This window comes from Pan troglodytes, chromosome 3 (genome assembly GCF_028858775.2).
Source record: "Pan troglodytes isolate AG18354 chromosome 3, NHGRI_mPanTro3-v2.0_pri, whole genome shotgun sequence".
Lineage (NCBI taxonomy): Eukaryota > Metazoa > Chordata > Mammalia > Primates > Hominidae > Pan > Pan troglodytes.
In genome coordinates this window covers 176,013,268-176,033,900 of record NC_072401.2, presented here as the reverse complement: position 1 = coordinate 176,033,900, position 20,633 = coordinate 176,013,268, and the positions used below count along the sequence as shown (strand labels likewise).

The 20,633-nt window shown below is 38.1% G+C and overlaps 1 protein-coding gene across 4 annotated transcripts in view; it reads right to left on the bottom strand.

The window, feature by feature from the left end:
• The window catches only part of CEP44 (centrosomal protein 44), an 84,915-nt gene that overhangs the window by 10,237 nt on the left and 54,045 nt on the right, over positions 1 to 20,633 (bottom strand). The window contains exon 12 of one of the 4 annotated variants that reach the window (XR_010156749.1): positions 2,447 to 3,797. The gene's annotated coding sequence lies outside the window, so the exon portion shown is untranslated. Of the gene's footprint in view, positions 1 to 1,384; positions 1,470 to 2,051; positions 3,798 to 20,633 lie in introns of those variants that run through there. The other 3 variants (XR_010156747.1, XR_008547662.2, XR_010156748.1) reach the window with 3 other exon arrangements.

Below are 20,633 nucleotides of genomic sequence, written 5' to 3'. Positions count from 1 at the left end.
GCCTGGGCAACACAGTGAGACTCCGCCTCAAAAAAAAAAAAAAAAAAAAAAAAGAAGCCTGATTGATCAAAAAGGATATGATCAATAAACTGCGGGGAACTTAGCAAGGCCTGTTTGTTCAGATTCTGTTCTGGCTGTATGTATCTTCTTTCTTTTTCTCTGGATTTAAGGTGTCCCAGAAAGTCTTCATTCTCCACATGGAGGGAGAGAGAATGATTTTTATGGCCTGGGAGAGAAGGTTGGAGAAAGTCAGAGAGTGAGCTTTCTGCTTATGCCAAGGTGCCATATTTTGGGGTATCATGTTCTAAGCCCTGATATATATTAAAAACAATTGCCCGCTTATGGAGCCAACTTTGAAACAATATGAACTATTTTCTGATGTCCTTACAAATTGGTGTAATATGCCATATGGGAGTTCATCTAACCCTTGGTGATTTACATAAACCTGGAACTAACCTCATATTTCCATTTGCTACAGAAGTCTAGAGCCATTCCACAGTCGTTGGCTAATTTCTGGACAGCTTACTATCTCCTAACTTCCTCTGCTTCTTGGGCTCGTTTCTTGTTTATATTGGGGTCAACATGAGGTGCTACCAGATATAAAACAGCTCCTTTACTGTGTTTGCCAAAAATTGAAACAAAGCATTTATAAGCACAATAGACTTTCCTGATGACTGTAGAGACGGGGGGCAAAAGCTCATCACTTATATTGTCCTGTCCCCCAAGTCCATTTTTATCACTCATCACCAGAAGTTTCTCTCCTGGCTCTTTCTCTGCAGCACCTGCTTTTTGATTTTGCTGGCCTGTCTCTTCTCTGCTCCCACCTTTTATTCCACTCCCCTCCCCAGTCCTTCTCAGTAGCAAAACAACACATTCCTCCTTTTACCTCATGTGTAGTGGTTCCCCTTTCCTCTGAAGTCACCAGCTGACACACTCCCAGCATTTATGAACACAGATTCTAAACAGAAACGGTTCACAGAAAGGAATTCTGGACCAAATATTAGAATAATATGTTCTTAACAGCATTACATTATGCCTGGTTTTGAGTGAGACAAATTTAGCATGATCATGATTGGTGAAAATCATTGGGATGAAAAAAATGACTTCTCAAAATTGTATCTCATTAGTCCTCAGCAAGCAAGTGAGGCATCTTTCTCTCTACTTTACAGATGAGAGTTCTAAGGCAATAAAATGTCAGAAAATTTCCCTAAGATGACTCCAGGAATAAGGAATGGAGCCTGTAAAAACACTCTTTGGGAGGCCGAGGCAGGTGGATCACATGAGATCAGGAGTTTGAGACCAGCCTGGCCAACCTGGTGAAACCCCATCTCTACTAAAAATACAAAAATTACCTGGGCGTGGTGGTGGGCAACTGTAGTCCCAGCTACTCGGGAGGCTGAGGCAGAAGAATCACTTGAACCAGGAGGCGGAGGTTGCAGTGAGTCAAGATCGCGCCATTGCACTCCAGCCTGGGCAACAGAGCGAGACTCTGTCTCAAACACACACACACACACACTCAGCTCTAATTGGCTTCTAGTCACACACATTTTACAATGCCTTCTATGCTAACAAAAATCAACACAACACAATTCTCTGAACATCTATAATACACACAGTTGAAACTTGACTATATTCTGTTTTGGATTACTTTTCTTGAGTCTTTTCTTCTTAATAAGACAATAAGTTCTTTCAGGACCAACACTAATCAAGGAACATCTTATTTCCTATCCTCAAGATTAATAACCAGTCACCATATTCAACAAACAATTTGGGGTTTAATTTCATAATTTTCTTATGCTAACTTTATAATTCTGTGAATAATATGATCAAACCACCTCATATAGCTCTTAGAATAAAGGCACCTTTACTGATATTGTTAAAAAATAAAATTACAACAAGTTTGGTTTTAAGATGTAATTAGCTGTTATTAGTGATTCTAGAACTGGGCAATATCTCATTCTATAAAACAGAATGCGTGCTCTGGTTTATAGGTTGGCTTTATAGGCAGAAAAGGGCTGAAGAAAGCAGAAACAAGGAACAAAAGCAGATTGGTCATTTCAAAGTTACTTTACTTATAGGGTTAACACAGAAGGGGCTTCCTTATCATGCTGGCTCAGGTAAAATGAGCCCCTTCTGCTTAGTTGCTGTGAATCTTCTCATTTCTGGAAACCTTGCCGTTTCAAAGTTTAGTGTAATTGTGCATGACACCTAGCATGAGTGACTTCATTGTCTGCTGGAGCCCAGTGTAGGAGCTCGGTCTAAACAATGAAATCGCCTCCCATATACTTTGCTTAATAATCTCTTTAAACTATCAGGAACCAGGATTAAAACGAGATGAATAAACATTTGAGCAAATTATTTGGGTGCATCATCACTCAGAATTAAGCTTTAGCAAAATGCTGTGAAATGTAGTTTTACAGACTAAAATCCAGAAAACTCCATTTACCCCTTATGTTGTTTTAGGTTTCCCCAGGAGCTCTTTTTCCCAAAGCTGTTTACTTTGATTCTTCTTTCTGGAGCCTAGAGGCCTCTCCTTCTACCTATCTAAGAGTTTAGTCAAGTAAAGCCACTTAGTTAAAAAGGAAGAAGAAGAAAAAAATACAGGTTTAAGGTAACAGCTATAAACCCCTAATGGTGGTACCTGTCTCTTTTCTTTCTGTCTGGGAAAAAGGAAAGGAAGGAGACATAGTGTTTAAGAGGATGCTGAGACTATTATCTTACTGCTAGTGAGTTATTCTTTGGCTTTTATTACGACTTTTTTTGCACCCCGCTCCCCGCCTCCCCGGCACTGTAGCTTTAAAGCTTATTTTTTTCAGAATTTAGATATTGTAGTGCACTTACATCTTCCTCTGCTATACTGCAAGCTTCTAGCACTATTAATTGGTCATTCAAATACATTTGTGGAATAATGGATGAATAAGTACCAATTCTGTTACAATGAAATTACTGAAGGAGGTATCTTGGTTTTCCTCTATAATTTGTATTCTAATATTCAGTCAAAGTAGTTTGTTAAATAAATTAGAAAGAATTGATCTTCAACCATGGTAATTAACATCTAGCTCTAGATGAAGGATTTCTGTCTGGCAATCCGTGTTTCATTAAGTTTTATCAACTTATCACCAAATAATGTGAACCCTCATTTTTTGTACAGGTTGAACATCGCTTATCTGAAGCACTTACAGCCAGAAGTGTTTCGGATTTCAGATTTTTTTGGATTTTGGAATACTTTCATATACATCATGAGATTTCTTGGGGAGGAGACCCAATTCTAAACATAAAATTCATTTATGTTTCATATACACCATATACACATAGACTGAAGGTAATTTTATACAATATTTTAAATAATTTTGTTGGCACTCAAAAAGTTTCCATTTTGAAACATTTCAGATTTCAGATCTTTGGATTAGGGATTCTCAACCTGTAACAACTTTTCTCTGATATTCTGGCAATGCTCCCACAGCCACAAAAGCCAGCTGTGTTGGTTTGATTAGAGGAACTTATTTTAACAATTGTTTTCTTGACATGTAGCCCAGAGAAGTAAAGTGAGCTGCCTAGCTCATTACACAATAATTACAAAAATAATGCTTAGCTTTTCTTGAAAGAGTATCCAGGTGCCAGCCTGAGTGTGTGGAATACAGGTGATGATTAATAAATACAGGAGTGAATAAATAAAAGCCACAATTGGCTGTAGGTGTTAAACACTTTTTCATCAATTTTAGCCACCAGCATCACCAGCCTGAAATAGCATTAAGAATCCATCCAAGTCAATCAGAAGCAACCAAAAATCTTTAGCTCTGCAGGACAGAAAGAAATATTTCTTTAAGTAACTTCCTTCCTAAAACACACACACACTCACACACACACACACACACACACACGCACGCACGCACACATAAACAATATCTGGTTCTTTTTTCTGGTCACTTTCACTTAATTTCAATTAAAAATTTATAATTTTTAATTGCAGCCAGGTTTCTTAATTTTAACTCCAGGTTTCTTATCAGGGAATACTTTCCAATAAGTCTCCCTCATGGAGAGATTGAGGTTATTAAGTTCCCTCAGAGGGGACCCGAACATTCTCCAGCATTCTTCAGGACAACTAACAATATCCTGGACATTCAGATGCCCCATGCAAGATCACAATTAGGTTTCTTATCCTCCACCTAGTTTTCTGGGCTAAATTACAAGGGATGCAGTATGGTTGATGAAAATACAAAAGCTGTCAATTAGAATTTTCACACACACACCTCACAGCACATGGCAAAACACACTCTCCAAGCATTGTTGCCTTTCTCTAAGGGTGCAGCCAGCACTCTCCAGGGTGCTTAGGGAGAGCACCCCTCTCAGAAGACTAGTAAGAAGGAAAAAACCGTAGTAGGAGCCTGATGTTGATTTAGTTATCACTGAATTTGAATACCTCTTTTCAATGCTGGAAAAGATAATCGTGATACAAGGATAAATTCTCCTCAGAGCTTCTCCTGGTAGAAGGCAAAGTGCTACTCTTCCCTTCTCGCAGTCTGCCTAATCCCTACATCTATATTTTAAGGTACAGAAAGACTGATTGTTCTCCTGCCTTGGAATATTCCTAATAGATACACAATCATAATAGGCAAAACTAGGGGCAAACATTTGGAAATGCTCAGAGAAGGCAATTTATGATAGGTAATTAACAACTCTGGCCATTGGCAGAGGCTAAAAAGTTCAAGTGCAGAGACCTGTTGTAGGATGATGTCCTGTCTGCCTTTGACATAGAAAGGATTACACAGAGCCTGCAGGGGAAAAAAAGTGTTGTATTTATATGGCCTCAGTTGCCCATTACAGCAGATTGAGACATATGGGCAGCACATCAGCACCTCGAACAACTGGTCTCCAAATGTATCCTTTTCACAGATACTATGGCTCAAAAAGCATAAGCTTTACACGATTCTTTAAGAATAGATCTATCATTATCTTGAAGTGGAACATCAGAGAGACATCAATTTTATGTCTCTCACTTACCTGGAGTTCAAAGTATTGCAATAGTTCCCTTTCTTTACCGTAAGAAATTGCTGCAGGTCAACCCTAAGGTTTCCTTACATGAAGTAAATTTAACAGTTAGGGGTTTAGATTTAGCTCATGAACTAGATGTTCATGTTAACCATTGTATCAAGTTGGAATTACTTGCTGCTGGAAAACAAACTGCTCTAACTGTTCAGAGCTAACAATGAGATTTGTCAAAAATCTGTCCCATCAATGACAATGAAAATCACATTAAGAAGTCACTCTGCTTCTGGTTCTGCAGATGTAGTTTTCTGCATATCATAAAATAAATCTATGGAAGTCATCAAGGAATATGTAATACTCTGATGAAATTAAGAGATCATTTAAAAATTATTGACTGATTTTGTTTTGCTAGATTTTATTCAAAAAGTGTTCTAACCTGTTTAGTTGGTAATTAAAATAATCTATTTTGGCTTAACTCTCTAATTTCACTTCTCTAAAACAAGGCACATGATTTTTCTCTGTAAATGTACAATTACCAGTTGAAACTGCATTAAGCTTTTAAGCTAATGAATTTAATTTGGTGCTTTGGTATAGTTATTTACTAAGCAGTTTAACATCAAGTTATGGAAACATGAAGACACCTGTAACAAGTCCATAGTAATAGCAAAGCTACCCCAAACTGATCTGAAATATCAGCTCCTGTTTTTTCGAAACTAATGTATTTTCACACTTGGAGTAAAATTGCCTGTTTTACATCCATCTTATTGAATTAAATATGAGCAAGGGGAGAGGGCTGCATTTTAATGAAAGAGGCCATCAAACAGAGCCCAAACCCTGAGGTTCCTTCATCTCTTCACCACACAGTGTTCCTTCATCACAAATGGCAATCAGATTTTTAAAAAATCAGGAGAGGGAATTGAAAGAACTGCACCTAAGGCAACAGGATTTTTGAACAATAGAGAGAAATCACCTGGGAAACATTAGATCCTTGTTGTCAGAATCTGGGGGTCACAAAGGAAGTTGTATAAAAGAGGCCTGTCGGGACACATGGATAAAGTAGACTAGAAAGAACATATGGGAAGTGTGTGAGAGGAATCAGTCTGTCTCAATTAATTACTGTCATTTTATGTACACAGATGGACAAAAGAAAATAGGAGACTGGTTGCTTTGATATGCAAAAAGGCCCCTACACAGTTGTAATAGTTGCCAAGCTTCTTGATTACCATTATGGTGTTGAGTTGAAATATTTCACTTCAAAAATATTTTCCTACTCTCAAATCTTTTGTGTAAAGAGGTGGCAAAAAAAGAAGAGAAAAACAGAAAACAGCAAGCTAGGCCATTAGGGGAATGATGTTGAACAAGATCTAGTCTATATGTGAGGAATTCACAGTTTTAGGAGGAAAATATGATCTTTAGAAAGATGAATTAAGATATGGCATGGTAAATGCTGTTACAGAGATGTGAGCAAAATACCAATGGAGGACGGATGGAGCAAGAATGGATCTTGAAGGAGGCTGGAATTCTCACAGCATTTGAAATGGATAGTGAAGTAATAATAGCAATTTGCCAGGAAAAAAAAATTCAGGTGTGGTATTCCAGTCTGGAAGGTCGGTCCTAATGTCTGGCATTTGCCAGATGATATAGTCAATAAGAAAATAACATAAAGTGCAAGAGAAATACAAATGCAGGAGAGGCAGTGAAGTCTGGTAGCAGCCTGAACAAACAGTTTCCTCTACTAGCCAGCTGGGGCAGTGGTTCTCCAACTTTAGTGTGAATCAGAATCACCTGGACTAAAGTGTTTGGGCTTCAATAGCTCTGAGATGGGATCAAAGGTTTTGTTATGCTAACAAGTTCTCAGGAAATGTTGATTCTCCTGATCCAGGGACCACCCTGTGAGATCCTGACATAGGGTGCTGGAGCTTCATCTTGGAAACAACAGAGAAATGATAGAGAACTTCATGGGAGAGATATCCATATCATTGGCTTTGGTTTACAGTGTGAGATATGACTAGAGTATGGGACACTAGTAACAGGAAAATCGATTAGGGACTATTATATTTTCTAATTGAGAGAAAAATGAGGGCTTCCCATCACAATCACTTCTGGGAAGAAGAAGAATAGCTAAGAACTATTTCTCAGGTGGAAGCTATGGGATTTGGCATCCTCCTGTATTTGAGAGTTGAGAAAAAGAAAGAAGTGAGAAATGACACAGTACCATACAAAGGGCATTAATTGATGTGTAGAGTATAACACATTGGAGCAGTTCTCAAGAAGGAGGAGTTGTACGACTTCCAGTTCTAGCAATATTTCCTTATATAGAGCTTTAAAAACATTTGTGTACAATGCTGAACTCTTTTAAAAAAAACAAATCTTCTTGACACACAGGTGTGGCATAGTGTCAAATACTAACCAGAGGTTAAATAGGATGCATAATTAAAACATGTTGGATTTGGGCTGCAAGAGGTCATTGTCTTCCTAATTAAAAGAGTTTCCTTCAATGGGAGAAAATAAACTGTAATCAGTTGGAGATTGCATGGGATTTAAGAAAGTAGACACATCAAGTGTGACTGACCTCTTAAGAAATGTGATAAGGAATAGGAAGGACACAGGAACTTGATATAATGGTTGGATCAAAAGAAATTGGTGGTTTCTGTTTGAGGATAAGTGGGACTTTTATCATGTTTCAAGGCAAATGCACGTGTAAAAGAAATATTCAATTTTTTTTTTCAAAATTCTTAAAATTAGATATCACCAATCAAGCAAGATCATAAGTAGGCATGAGGATAAAAAATATGTCAGCTGGCTCTCTAGATTCCTCCCCTCTGGGCAGGGCATGTCTGAAAGAAAGGCAGCATCCCCAGTCAGGGGCTGATAGATACAACTCCCATCTCCCTGGGACAGAGCACCTGGGATAAGGGGCAGCTGTGTGCACAGCTCCAGCAGACTTAAATGTTCCTGCCTGCCAGCTCTGAAGACAGCAGCGGATCTCCCAGCACAGTGCCTGAGCTCTGCTAAGGGACAGACTGCCTTCTCAAGTGGGTCCCTGACCCTCGTGCCTCCTCACTGGGAGACACCGCCTCCCAGCAGGGGTCAACAGATACCTCATACAGGAGAGCTCCAGCTGGCATCTGGCAGGTGCCCCTCTGGGATGAAACCTCCAGAGGAAGGAGCAGCCAGCAGTCTTTGCATTCTGCAGCCTCTACTGGTGATACCCAGGCAAACAGGGTCTGTAGTGGACCTTCAGCAAACTCCAGCAGACCTACAGAAGAGGGGCCTGACTATAGAAGGAAAACTAACTAACAGAAAGCAATAACATCAACATCAACAAAAAGGATGCCCATGCAAAAACCGCATCCAAAGGTCATCAGCATCAAAGATCAAAAACAGGTAAATCCAAGAAGACAAGGAAAAAGCAGCGCAAAAATGCTGAAAATTCAAAAAAACAGAATGCCTCTTCTCCTCCAGAGGATCACAACTCCTCGCCAGCAAGGGAACAAAACTGGATGGAGAATGAGTTTGACAAATTGACAGAAGTAGGCTTCAGAAGGTGGGTAATAACAAACTCCTCCAAGCTAAAGGAACATGTTCTAACCTAATGCAAGGAAGCTAAGAACCTTAATAAAAGGTTACAGGAACTGCTAACTGGAACACTTAGTTTAGAGAAGAACATAAATGACCTGATGGAGCTGAAAAACACAGCATGTGAACTTCATGAAGCATACACAAGTATCAATAGCCGAATCAATCAAGTGGAAGAAAGGATATCAGGGATTGAAGATCAACTTAATAAAATAAAGCATGAAGACAAGATTAGACAAAAAAAGAATGAAAGGAAGGAACAAAGCCTCCAAGAAATATTGGACTATATGAAAAGACCAAACCTACGATTGATTGGTGTACCTGAAAGTGATGAGGAGAATGGAACCAAGTTGGAAAACACACTTCAGGATATTATCCAGGAGAACTTCCCCAACCTAGTAAGACAGGCCAACATCCAAATTCCGGAAATACAGAGAACACAACTAAGATACTCCTCAAGAAGAGGAACTCCCCCGTCTCTACTAAAAATAGAAAAAATTAGCCGGGCGTGGTGGCGGGCGCCTGTAGTCCCAGCTACTCGGGAGGCTGAGGCAGGAGAATGGCGTGAACCCAGGAGGCGGAGCTTGCAGTGAGCTGAGATCGGGCCACTGCACTCCAGCCTGGGCGAAAGAGCAAGACTCCGTCTCAAAAAAAAAAAAAAAAAAAAAAAAAAAAGAAGAGGAACTCCGAGACACATAATCATCAGATTCACCAAGGTTGAAATGAAGGAACAAATGTTAAGGGCAGCCATAGAGAAAGGCCAGGTTACCCACAAAGGGAAGCCCATCAGACTAATAGCGGATCTCTCTGGAGAAACCCTACAAGCCAGAAGAGAGTGGGGGCCAATATTCAACATTTTTAAAGAAAAGAATTTTCGACCCAGAATTTCATATTCAGCCAAACTAAGCTTCATAAGTGAAGGAGAAATAAAACCCTTTACAGACAAGCAAATGCTGAGGGATTTTTGTTACCACCAGGCCTGCCTTATAAGAGCTCCTGAAGGAAGCACTAAATATGGAAAGGAAAAACTGGTACCAGCCACTCCAAAACGCATACCAAAATATAAAGACAAACAACACTATGGAGAAACTGCATCAACTAATGAGCAAAATAACAAGCTAGCATCAAAATAACAGGATCAAATTCACACATAACAATATGAACCTTAAATGTAAAAGGGCTAAATGCCCCAGTTAAAAGACACAGACTGGCAAATTGGATAAAGAGTCAAGACCCATTGGTGTGCTGTATTCAGGAGACCCATGTCACGTGCAAAGACACACATAGGCTTAAAAGAAAGGGATGGAGGAATATTTACCAAGCAAATGGAAAGCAAAAAAAAAGGAGGGGTTGCAATCCTAGTCTCTGATAAAACAGACTTCAAACCAACAAAGATCAAAAAAGACAAAGAAGGGTATTACATAATGGTAAAGGGATCAATGCAACAAGAAAAGCTAACTGTCATAAGTATGTATGCACCCAATACAGGAGCACCCAGGTTTATAAAGCAAGTTCTTAGAGACCTACAAAGAGACTTAGACTCCCACACAATAACAGTGGGAGACTTTAATGCCCCACTGTCATTATTAGACAGATCAACGAGACAGAAAATTAACAAAGATATTCAGGACTTGAACTCAGCTCTGCACCAAGTGGACCTTACAGACATCTATAGAACTCTCCACCCCAAATCAACAGAATATACATTCTTCTCAGCAGCACATCACACTTATTCTAAAATTGGCCACATAATTGGAAGTAAAACACTCCTCAGCAAATGTAAAAGAACAGAAATTATAACTGTCTCTCAGACCACAGTGCAATCAAATTAGAACTCAGGATTAAGAAACTCACTCAAAACCAGACAACTACATGGAAACTGAACAACCTGCTCCTGAATGCCTACTGGATAAATAATGAAACTAAGGCAGAAATAAATAAGTTCTATGAAACCAATGAGAACAAAGACACAACATACCAGAATCTCTGGGACACAGCTAAAGCAGTGTTTAGGGGGAATTTATAGCACTAAATGTCCACATGAGAAAGCAGGAACGATCTAAAATTGACACCCTAACATCACAATTAAAATAACTAGAGAAGCAAGAGCAAACAAATTCAAAAGCTAGCAGAAGAAAAGAACTAACTAAGATCAGAGCAGAACTGACAGAGATAGAGACATGAAAAACCCTTAAAAAAAAAATCAATGAATCCAGGAGTGGTTTTTTGAGAAGATTAACAAAATAGACCACTAGCCAGACTAATAAAGAAGAAAAGAGAGAAGAATCAAATAGACACAATAGAAATGATAAAGGGGATATCACCACTGATTCCACAGAAATATAAACTACCATCAGAGAATACTTTAAACACCTCTACACAAATAAACTAGAAAATCTAGAAGAAATGGTAAATTCCTGGACACATAAACACCCTCCCAACCTCCCAAGACTAAACAAGGAAGAAGTCAAATCCCTGAATACACCAGCAACAAGTTCTGAAATTGAGCCAGTAATTAATAGCCTACCAACCAAAAAAAGCCCATGTCCAGACAGATTCACAGCCAAATTCAAAGAGGAGCTGGTACCACTCCTTCTGAAACTATTCCAAACAATAGAAACAAAGAGGGACTCCTCCCTAACTTATTTTATGACTCCAGCATCATCCTGATACCAAAACCTGGCAGAGACACAACAACAACAACAAAAAGAAAGTTTTAGGCCAATATCCCTGATGAACATCAATGCGAAAATGCTCAATAAAATACTGGCAAACTGAATCCAGCATTACATCAAAAAGCTTATCCACCATGATCAAGTTGGCTTCATCCCTGGGATGCAAGGCTGGTTCAACATACACAAATGAATAAACGTAAGCCATCACATAAACAGAACCAATGACAAAAACCACATAAGTCTCTCAGTAGATGTAGAAAAGGCCTTCAACACCCTTTCATGCTAAAAACACTCAATAAACTAGGTATTGATCGAACATATCTCAAAATAATAAGAGCTATTTATGACAAACCCATAGCCAATATCATACTGAATGGGCAAAAGCTGGAAGCATTCCCTTTGAAAACTGGCACAAAGGCTGGGCGTGGTGGCTCATGCCTATAATCCCAGCACTTTGGGAGGCCAAGACGGGCAGGTCACAAGGTCAGGAGTTCAAGGCCATCCTGGCCAACATGGTGAAACCCTGTCTCTACTAAAAATACAAAAAATTAGCTGAGCGTAGTGGCGAGTTCCTGTAATCCCAGCTACTCAGGAGGCTGAGGCAGGAGAATTGCTTGAACTCTGGAGGCAGAGGTTGCAGTGAGCCGAGATTGTGCCATTTCTCTCCAGCCTGGGCAACAGAGTGAGACTCCATCTCAAAAAAAAAAAAAGAAAAGAAAAGGAATTTTAAAATATGTATCATTCTTTTTAACCAATGGCTCTGGACCAACTGGCATGCAAGTGCCAAAAAATGAACCTAGACATAAACCTTTCACTCTTTGCAAAAAACTCAAAATAGATCAGAGACCTAAATGTAAAACATAAAATTATAAAGTTCCTAGAAGATAACATAGGAGAAAATCTAGTTGATCTTGGGTTTGGTGATGAGTTTTTATCTACAACCCCAAAGGCACAATTCATGAAAGAAAGAACTGATAAGCTGGATTTGATTAAAATTAAAAATGCCTGCTCTATTAAAGCCCACTGCCAAGAAAATGAAAGATAAGCCACAGACTGGAAAAAAATATTTGCAGAAGACATACCTAACAAAAGGCTGTTACCCAAAATATACAAAGAAGTCTTAACATTCAAAGATATGAAAACAAACAGTAAAAATGGGCCAAAGACCTTAACAGACATCTTACCAAAGAAGACATATAGATGGTAAATAAGCATAAGAAAAGATGCCTTACAGTATAAGTCATCAGAAAAATGCAAATGAAAACAACAACGAGATACACACCTATTAGAATAGCCAAAATTCAGAACACTGACAACACCAAATGCTGAAAAGTTTATAAAGTAATAGGAACTCTCATTCACTGATGGTGGGAATGCAAAATGGGACAGATGCTTTCAAAGACAGTTTGATAGTTTCTTACAAAACTAAACGTGGTTACTGTACAATCCGCAATCATGCTGCTTCGTATTTAGCACAAAAAATAAAAAACTTTTATCCACACAAGAACCTATGCATGGATGTTTATAGCTGGTTTATTCATAATTACCAAAACTTGGAGGCAATTAAGATGTCCTTCAGCAGATGATGGATAAATAAACTGCTGTACCTCCAGATAATGGAATATTATTTGGTGTTAAAAAGAAAGAAACTACCACGCCATGAAAAGACATAGAAGAAATTCAGATGCACATTACTAAGTAAAAAAAAAGCCAATCTGAAAAGGCGACATATTGTATGATTCCATACTATATATTACCAATATAACATTTTGGTAAAGACAAATTATACAGACAGTAAAAAGTAAAAGGCAAAATTATAGAGACAGTAAAAAATCTGGAAAGGCTATATACTGTATGATTCCATACTGTATGTTACCAATATAACATTTGGTAAAGGCAAAATTATAGAGACAGTAAAAAGAATAGTTGTTGCCAAGGGGTTTGGGGAAGGAGGGATGAATAGGTGGAGAACAGAGGATTTCTAGGACAGTGAAAATACTCTGTATGATACTATAATAATGGATACATGTCATTCATATCCACATTTGTCCAAACTCATAGAACGTCCAACACCAAAAACAAAATTAAAAAAACACCCTAAAATATAGACTCTGAGTGACGATAATGTATCAATGTAGTTCCATCAGTTGTAATAAATGTACCACTTTGGTGGAGGACTTTGATAATGAGGGAGCTATCATGTGTGTGGGCAGGAGGTATATGAGATAACTCTGTACCTTCCTCTCAATTTTGCTGTGAAGCTTAAACTGCTCTAAAAATTGTCTATAATTTAAAAAACATTGAAAAAAATAAAAATTTACTCTCTTCGATTCAGCTATTCTATTTCTGAGAATTTAACTGTGATTGTCTTTTGATGTGTCAACCTGGCTAGATTACAGTTCCCACTTACAAACACTTAGGTAGGTGATGCTATGAAGATATTATTTTTTAGATGTGATTAAGGTTTGTAATCAATTGGCTCTAGTAAGGGAAATTATTGAATATCATAGGTAATATGTGTAAGTCTTATTCAATCAGTTAAAATTAAATGCAGAGTTAGGCTTCTTTGAAGAAGCATTTCTGCCTGTAGGTACCAGTTTCCCCCCTCCCCTCCCCTCCCCTCCCCTCCCTCCCTTCCTTCCTTATTTTTTCTATACAGAGTCTGGCTTTGTTGACCAAACTGGCCTGGAACTCCTGGCTTCAAGCAATCCTCCTGATGAAGTCAGATATTATAAAGGAAGAGATAAGCACTCTGAATTTTCAAATACTTTTTGGTACTAAGGTCTAATAACTTGCCTTTACTCAAGTTACAGTTTGTGAGACATTATATAGAGTGACTAGTAAATGATTACCATAACAAGCACAATCAGTCAGCAAGATAAATACATAGAAAGCACAGATAAGATAGTTACTATGATTCTGCTTGGTGAACAACTGCCTGAAATTAGATTTTCAGCAGAATTTTTTTCTATCAAAATGAACCATAATTTAAGTGGTTATAATAGGCATATATTTTAATGCTTGTATATCTGACTTCTATACAAAATTAATGCTTCTCACTACCCCGTTATTCTCATCACCCCATTTGTGAGTGTTCTGGCAGGTCTTTGCATATGCCTCTGAACATATCTATCTTCTCTCCTAAGCTATCAGAGGAGTCAGGGAAAAAAAGATATAGATGAAATAAGAGCTATATACCCATGAGATGATTTAAGTAGTTAAATCAATATGGAGTATATACAGAGAAAGGTATGAAATGAATTCCCCACTTTCTTCTATGATTTGTTCAATGAAGATAAAAACTTGGTAATATACCTTAGTCCTAGCTGCCACATTCAGTTGCTTAATATCTAATCTATTATCACTACTTAAAACATATTTTGTATAGCCATTTATAGACACATCAAATCTAAAGCAAATAGCTCAATAGCAGAAACCACTGTTTTATGTTTTCTAAGAATTATACTACCCTTCTTTGTTTATCAAAAGATTTACTGGGCAAATATGTATATATGCATAGGAATATTGATATATCTCAATAGGTCAAATCCACAAATACGTAATTTAAAGGCACAAGAATCTTGATAACAAAGATTCACAACACAACATCAGTGTTTGGTATCCAGATACCAAATTCTGCTTGCCTTCTGTCTCTGGATCATGGAGTGACTACAGATTTTCAGATCTGGAAGGACTAGAAGTTTGGAAGATTCTGAGATCATAAAGCAGGGTTTAGGTTAAGAATGTCATGCAATGCATCTGTATGCCTCCCTCCCCCAGTGCTCCTTGGGGCACCAGGTCCTTTGAAAGGGCATCATCCTGGTGAGGGTATGCTCTTTGGTAAGCAATCCTGAACTCTATGAGATCATAATCATCATTTTATACAAAAATTCTGGAAGAAGTCAATAAACTTTGGCAATGTGCTATGGGCATATGAGCTTATTAGAGAAAATGTAGTGATTGTGAAGGGCTGATGACAATTCTGAATCCTCTTCTTTATGGCCATCTGTTTTCATTTATATTCAGTTGTTCATCTGTTATTCATTCAAGAAGGTTTATTAGTAGCCTAGACATATTTAAGTAGTTGAATCATTGAGTCTACATAGAAAGTTAATAATATGAAGCTGAATCATTGAATCTACGTAGAAAGTTAATAATATACTCAATGATCAGTGATATGGTTCGGCTATGTCCCCACCCAAATTTCATCTTAAATTGTAGTTCCCATAATTCCCACATGTTGTGGGAGGAATGTGGTGGGAGGTAATTGAATCATGGGGACAATTACCTCCATGCTGTTCTTGTGATAGTGAGTGAGTTCTTACGAGATCTGTTGGTTTTATAAGGGGCTTTTCCCCTCCTTCACTTTGCACTTCTCCTTGCTGCTGCCATATGAAGAAGGACATGCCTGCTTTCCCTTCCGCCATGATTGTAAGTTTCCTGAGGCCTCCCTAGCCATGCTGAACTGTGAGCAAATTAACCTCTTTCCTTTATAAATTATTCAGTCTTTATTATGTCTTTATTAGCTGCGTGAGAACGGACTAATAGAGTCAGAAAAGATTAAAGTTAAAAGATAAAAGATTATATTCTGCTTGTTATATATTCTGCATGTATATATGTGTACTAGAACTGGAACATTTTGTTATAGTATCATAAATGGATAAAGACAGTGAGGATATGGAGCAACTATACTCTCACACGCTGCTGATAGGAATTGTACGACTACTTTCGGAAACAGCTTGGCAGTTTCTTTGAAATTTAAGTATACACTTACCTCCTAGAAATTTACTCGAGAGACTTGTATACTTCAAATCAAAAATAAAATTCTAAGCCCCCAAACATTCTGAATGGACCTCTCCTCTCAGCCAAGGGCATTCCAAAGTTAACCTGTAAAACTAGTTCAGGCCATGATGGGAAGGAGAAGTCAGACGAGCCTCAATACCATTAACATCAACACAGACCTTAAAACTGATAGAAAAGGCTCTTTAAGTCTGATAAGAAACATTTACAGTCTATTCTCTCTGAAGCCTGCTACCTGGAGGCTTCATCTGGACGATAAAACCTTGGTCTCCACAACCCTTTATTGTAACCCAGACATTTCTTTCTACTGATTCCAGGTCTTTATTTTAATTTTACTTTTCTTAAAACTCCCACGACAGATTAGATTCCAGGTCTTTATATAACTCAACCAACTGCCAATCAGAAAAATCTTTGAATCAGTCTATGACCTGGAAGCCTCCACATCCTGTTGTCCTACATTTCGGGACCAAACCAATGTACATCTTACATGTACTGATTGATGTTTTTTGTCTCCCAGAAATGTGTAAAATCCAGTTGTAGCCTATCACTTTGGGCACATGTCATCAGGACTTTCTGAGGCTGTGTCAGGGGCGCGTCCTTAACCTTGGCAAAATAAACTTTTAAATTGATTAAGACTTGTCTCAGGTACTTTTTGGTTTATAATACCAATGTTAATAGCAGCTTTATTTCTAAAAATCAAAAATTGGAAACAATCCAAATGTCATCAACAAGTGAATGGATAAACAAATTATGGTACATCCATGTGTGACGTACTATTTGGCAATAAAAAGATATGAATGCATGCAACAATGTGGATAAATCTCCACATCATTGTGCTGAGTACACACTGTATGATTTCATTCATACAAAACTCAAGAAAATGAAAAGAAATCTATAGTGACAGAAATTAGATCAGCATTTGCCTCAGGATGGAGCTAGAGAGAGAAATAAATTTAAAAAGAACTTAAAGATACTTTTGGGGTGATAGAGTTGATCATCTTGATGGTTGCAATGGTTCTAAAACAGACCAAACTTTATATATTCAATATGTAAAGTTTGATTACATCTCAAGTAAGCCATTTTTTAAAAAAGACTCCAAGTTCAAGCCCTGCTGACTGGAAGCACTGTAGTGCTATATGTAGAAATAAGAGGGTAATATAACAGGAGAAAAGGTTGACTTGGTGGTAAATTTGCTTCCCATTTCAAACATTTTGAATTTGAAGTGGCCATCTGCAGCAAGGAGAAATGAAAATCTAGAGAATGGGAAAGAGTTCAAAGCTCAAAGAAAAGATGTACTAGCAATCCTCATAGAAGCATAAAAGCTTAGGGCTGGCTGGGCACCGTGGCTCACGCCTATGGGCCCAGCACTTTGGGAGGCTGAGGCGGGTGGATCACAAGGTAAGGAGATGGAGACCATCCTGGCCAATATGGTGAAACCCCGTCTCTACCAAAAATACAAAAATTAGCTGGGTGTGGTGGCGCATGCCCGTAATCCTAGCTACTTGGGAGTCTAAGGCAGGAGAATCACTTGAACCAGGGGGTCGGAGGTTGTGGTGAGCTGAGATCACATCACTGCACTCAAGCCTGGTGACAGAGCTAGACTCCATCTCAAAAAAAAAAAAAAAAAGAAAAAGAAAAAACCTTACGGTTGGCCTGGCACAGTGGCTCACACCTATAATCCCAGCACGTTGGGAGGCCAAGGTGGGCAGATCACAAGATCTGAAGATCGAGACCATCCTGGCTAACACAGTGAAACCCCGTCTCTACTAAAAATACAAAAAATTAGCCAGGCGTGGCAGGCACCTGTAGTCCCAGGTACTTGGGAGGCTAAGGCAGGAGAATTACTTGAACCCGGGAGTTGGAGGTTGCAGTGAGCCAACATGGTGCTGCTGCACTCCAGCCTGGGCGACAGAGCAAGACTCAGTCTCAAAAAAAAAAAAAAAAAAACAAACAAAAAACATGGCTTAGGGATGAGGGAGATGAGAACTGAAAAAGAGATTGAATTCCAAATATTAGGACCATCAAGTTAGAAAAGTACAAGGAAAAACAAACCTTTAGGAAACTGAGAAAGGTGTTAGGCCAGTGGCAAAATCAGGAAACCACTGTTTCATGAAAGCCATGGGAGAAGAGGGATGTGACAAGGAAGACGAGGTGGCCGACATCAGGCAAGCAGTGCAAACGAGGTGAAGGATGAGGACTGACAAACAGCAGTGGGTTTGGTGATTAGAAAGCCACCAACAATTCCCTTGGGAAATATTTTTTTAAAGTAGACAAAAAGTTATCAAAAAGTATGTTAATCTCACTATTTTTTATAAAATCAAAAATTAAAAACAACACAAAAGTCTAATAAGAGAGGAAACAAATTATGTCACATTTGTACCAAGAAATATTTTGTAGCAATTAAAATATTTATGAAGAATTTTTTGCGATATGGAATTGATGATGAGGTAAAATTTAGGAATCAAAATTGTTTGTGTATATATGTGTCTGTATATGTGTAGGTGTGCATTTGCATATATATAATGATATATAGAAAAAATGAATGCGAGGTAATATGAGAAAATAACAGTACTTACACTTCACAGTAGTGAGATTATAAATGATGGTTTCACATATCTTTTTATTTTTTCTGTACTTTCTGCAAATGTTATCTTTTTTAATAAACTATTTTATCATTATAATACAAATGTTTGATATATCAAAAAATATACGTGAATTTGGCTGGGTGCAGTGGCTCAGACCTGTAATCCCAGCACTTTGGGAGGCTGAGGAGGGTGGATCACCTGAGGTCAGGAGTTCAAGACCAGCCTGGCCAACATGGTAAAACCCCATGTCTACTAAAAATACAAAAATTAGCCAGGCATGGTGGTGGTCAACTGTAATCCCAGCTACTTGGGAGGGTGAAGCAGGAGAATAGCTTGAACCTGGGAGGCGGAGGTTGCAGTGAGCCGAGATTGCACCACTGTTCTCCAGCCTGGGCAACAGAGCAAGACTGCATCTCAAACAAACAAATATATATATATATATTTGAATTATCTGAAACAAATTCAGATATATATCTGATATATATCAGACATATATAATTTTTGTTCAGTAAAATATCAAAAAAAGTGGGTTAATTTTAGAAAACAGAAAAATATGTAAATATTTAAAAGAAAAAGAAACCCATATTCTCATGTCCCAGAATAACATGTTGGTGTATGTCTGTAGGCTTTTAAGATGTTATTCTACATTCTACATAAAGTATTCAAGTCTAGCTTTTGCCTTACTACTGCAGCCATTATCCTTTATACACATGGTATGAGTGACTGCAATTCCCTTGTTGCTTAATAGAATGTTTCCTTTATTTCTCTGTTATCAATAGGTCTGCAATGCATACCTAGGTATATCTAGTTATGTCCTTTATTCAGAATATAAAGATACCAGGTTTTAATAATACGAACATTTTTAAGCCTGCAATGTATATTGCAGCACATTATTATATGGATGTTAAATAAATTAAGTATTGAGAAGACACTTAAAATGATGCTTGGCCTTTAATAAGTGACACATACACTATTGGTAGAAATCTACAAGATATACACAGCCAGACGTGGTGGCTCAATACTGTAATTCCAACACTTTGGGTGGCTGAGATGGGAGGGTTGCTAGAGATCAGCATTGAGACCAGTCTGGATAACATAGTGAGACACCTCTCTAAAAAAAATAAAAAATGAGCGGGGCATGGTGGCATTCCTGTAGTCCCAGCTACTCCAGAGACCGAGACAGGAGGATTGCTTTAGCCCACAAGTTCAAGGCTACAGAGAGCTATGATCACTCCACTGTGCTACAGCTTGGGTGACAAAGCAAGGCCCTTTCTCAAAAAAAAAAAAAAATTTAAAAAAAGATATGCACAACAATAAATAATAAATATGGTCCCCATCTGTGAAAATATAAAGAACCAGGGGTTTGTTAAAGAATAGATTTCTAGACAGAGTGACGAATTGAAAAATCCAAACTGCAGTCATTCCCTATTTTTACCAAATGGCTCTGGAAAGAAGCTGACCTTTTTTTTGAGACTGTTCTTCCACTCTCACTGCTAACATCACGAAGTAGGGAATCAAAAGCAAAAGCACTTGGACTTGCTGGAGAAAATAGCTGTTGTGTCAGTAGCTTTTATCACTGCCTAAGATCCAGTGCTGACTCCTGAGGTCTGTAACTCTCCAAAATACACAGTACAGGAACCACTAAAGGGCACGGCAATGAATAAAAGAAGAATTCTACTTCAGCTCATTTTTTTTTCTTAATCAAAAAGAAAACTAGAAGTCTAAGTTGAAAAAAAAATGCTCACTAGTACACCAAGGTATAGGGAAAGGAAATTTGAGATAAGAAGCAGCTAACCATATTTCCAATTTTAAAAGCCTGGGTCCTAGAAGTATTTCATGTCAATGCCCCAGGCTCACAGATTTAGGGAATATGGAGATATTAAAAGCTAACTTACTGAGCATGAATAAGACTTGAATTAAATGTGTGGTTAAATAATCGAGGGAAAAACCATAGTCATCTGGGATTCAAAATGAAAACCAATTACTATAAGGCAATCCTGATGATTCC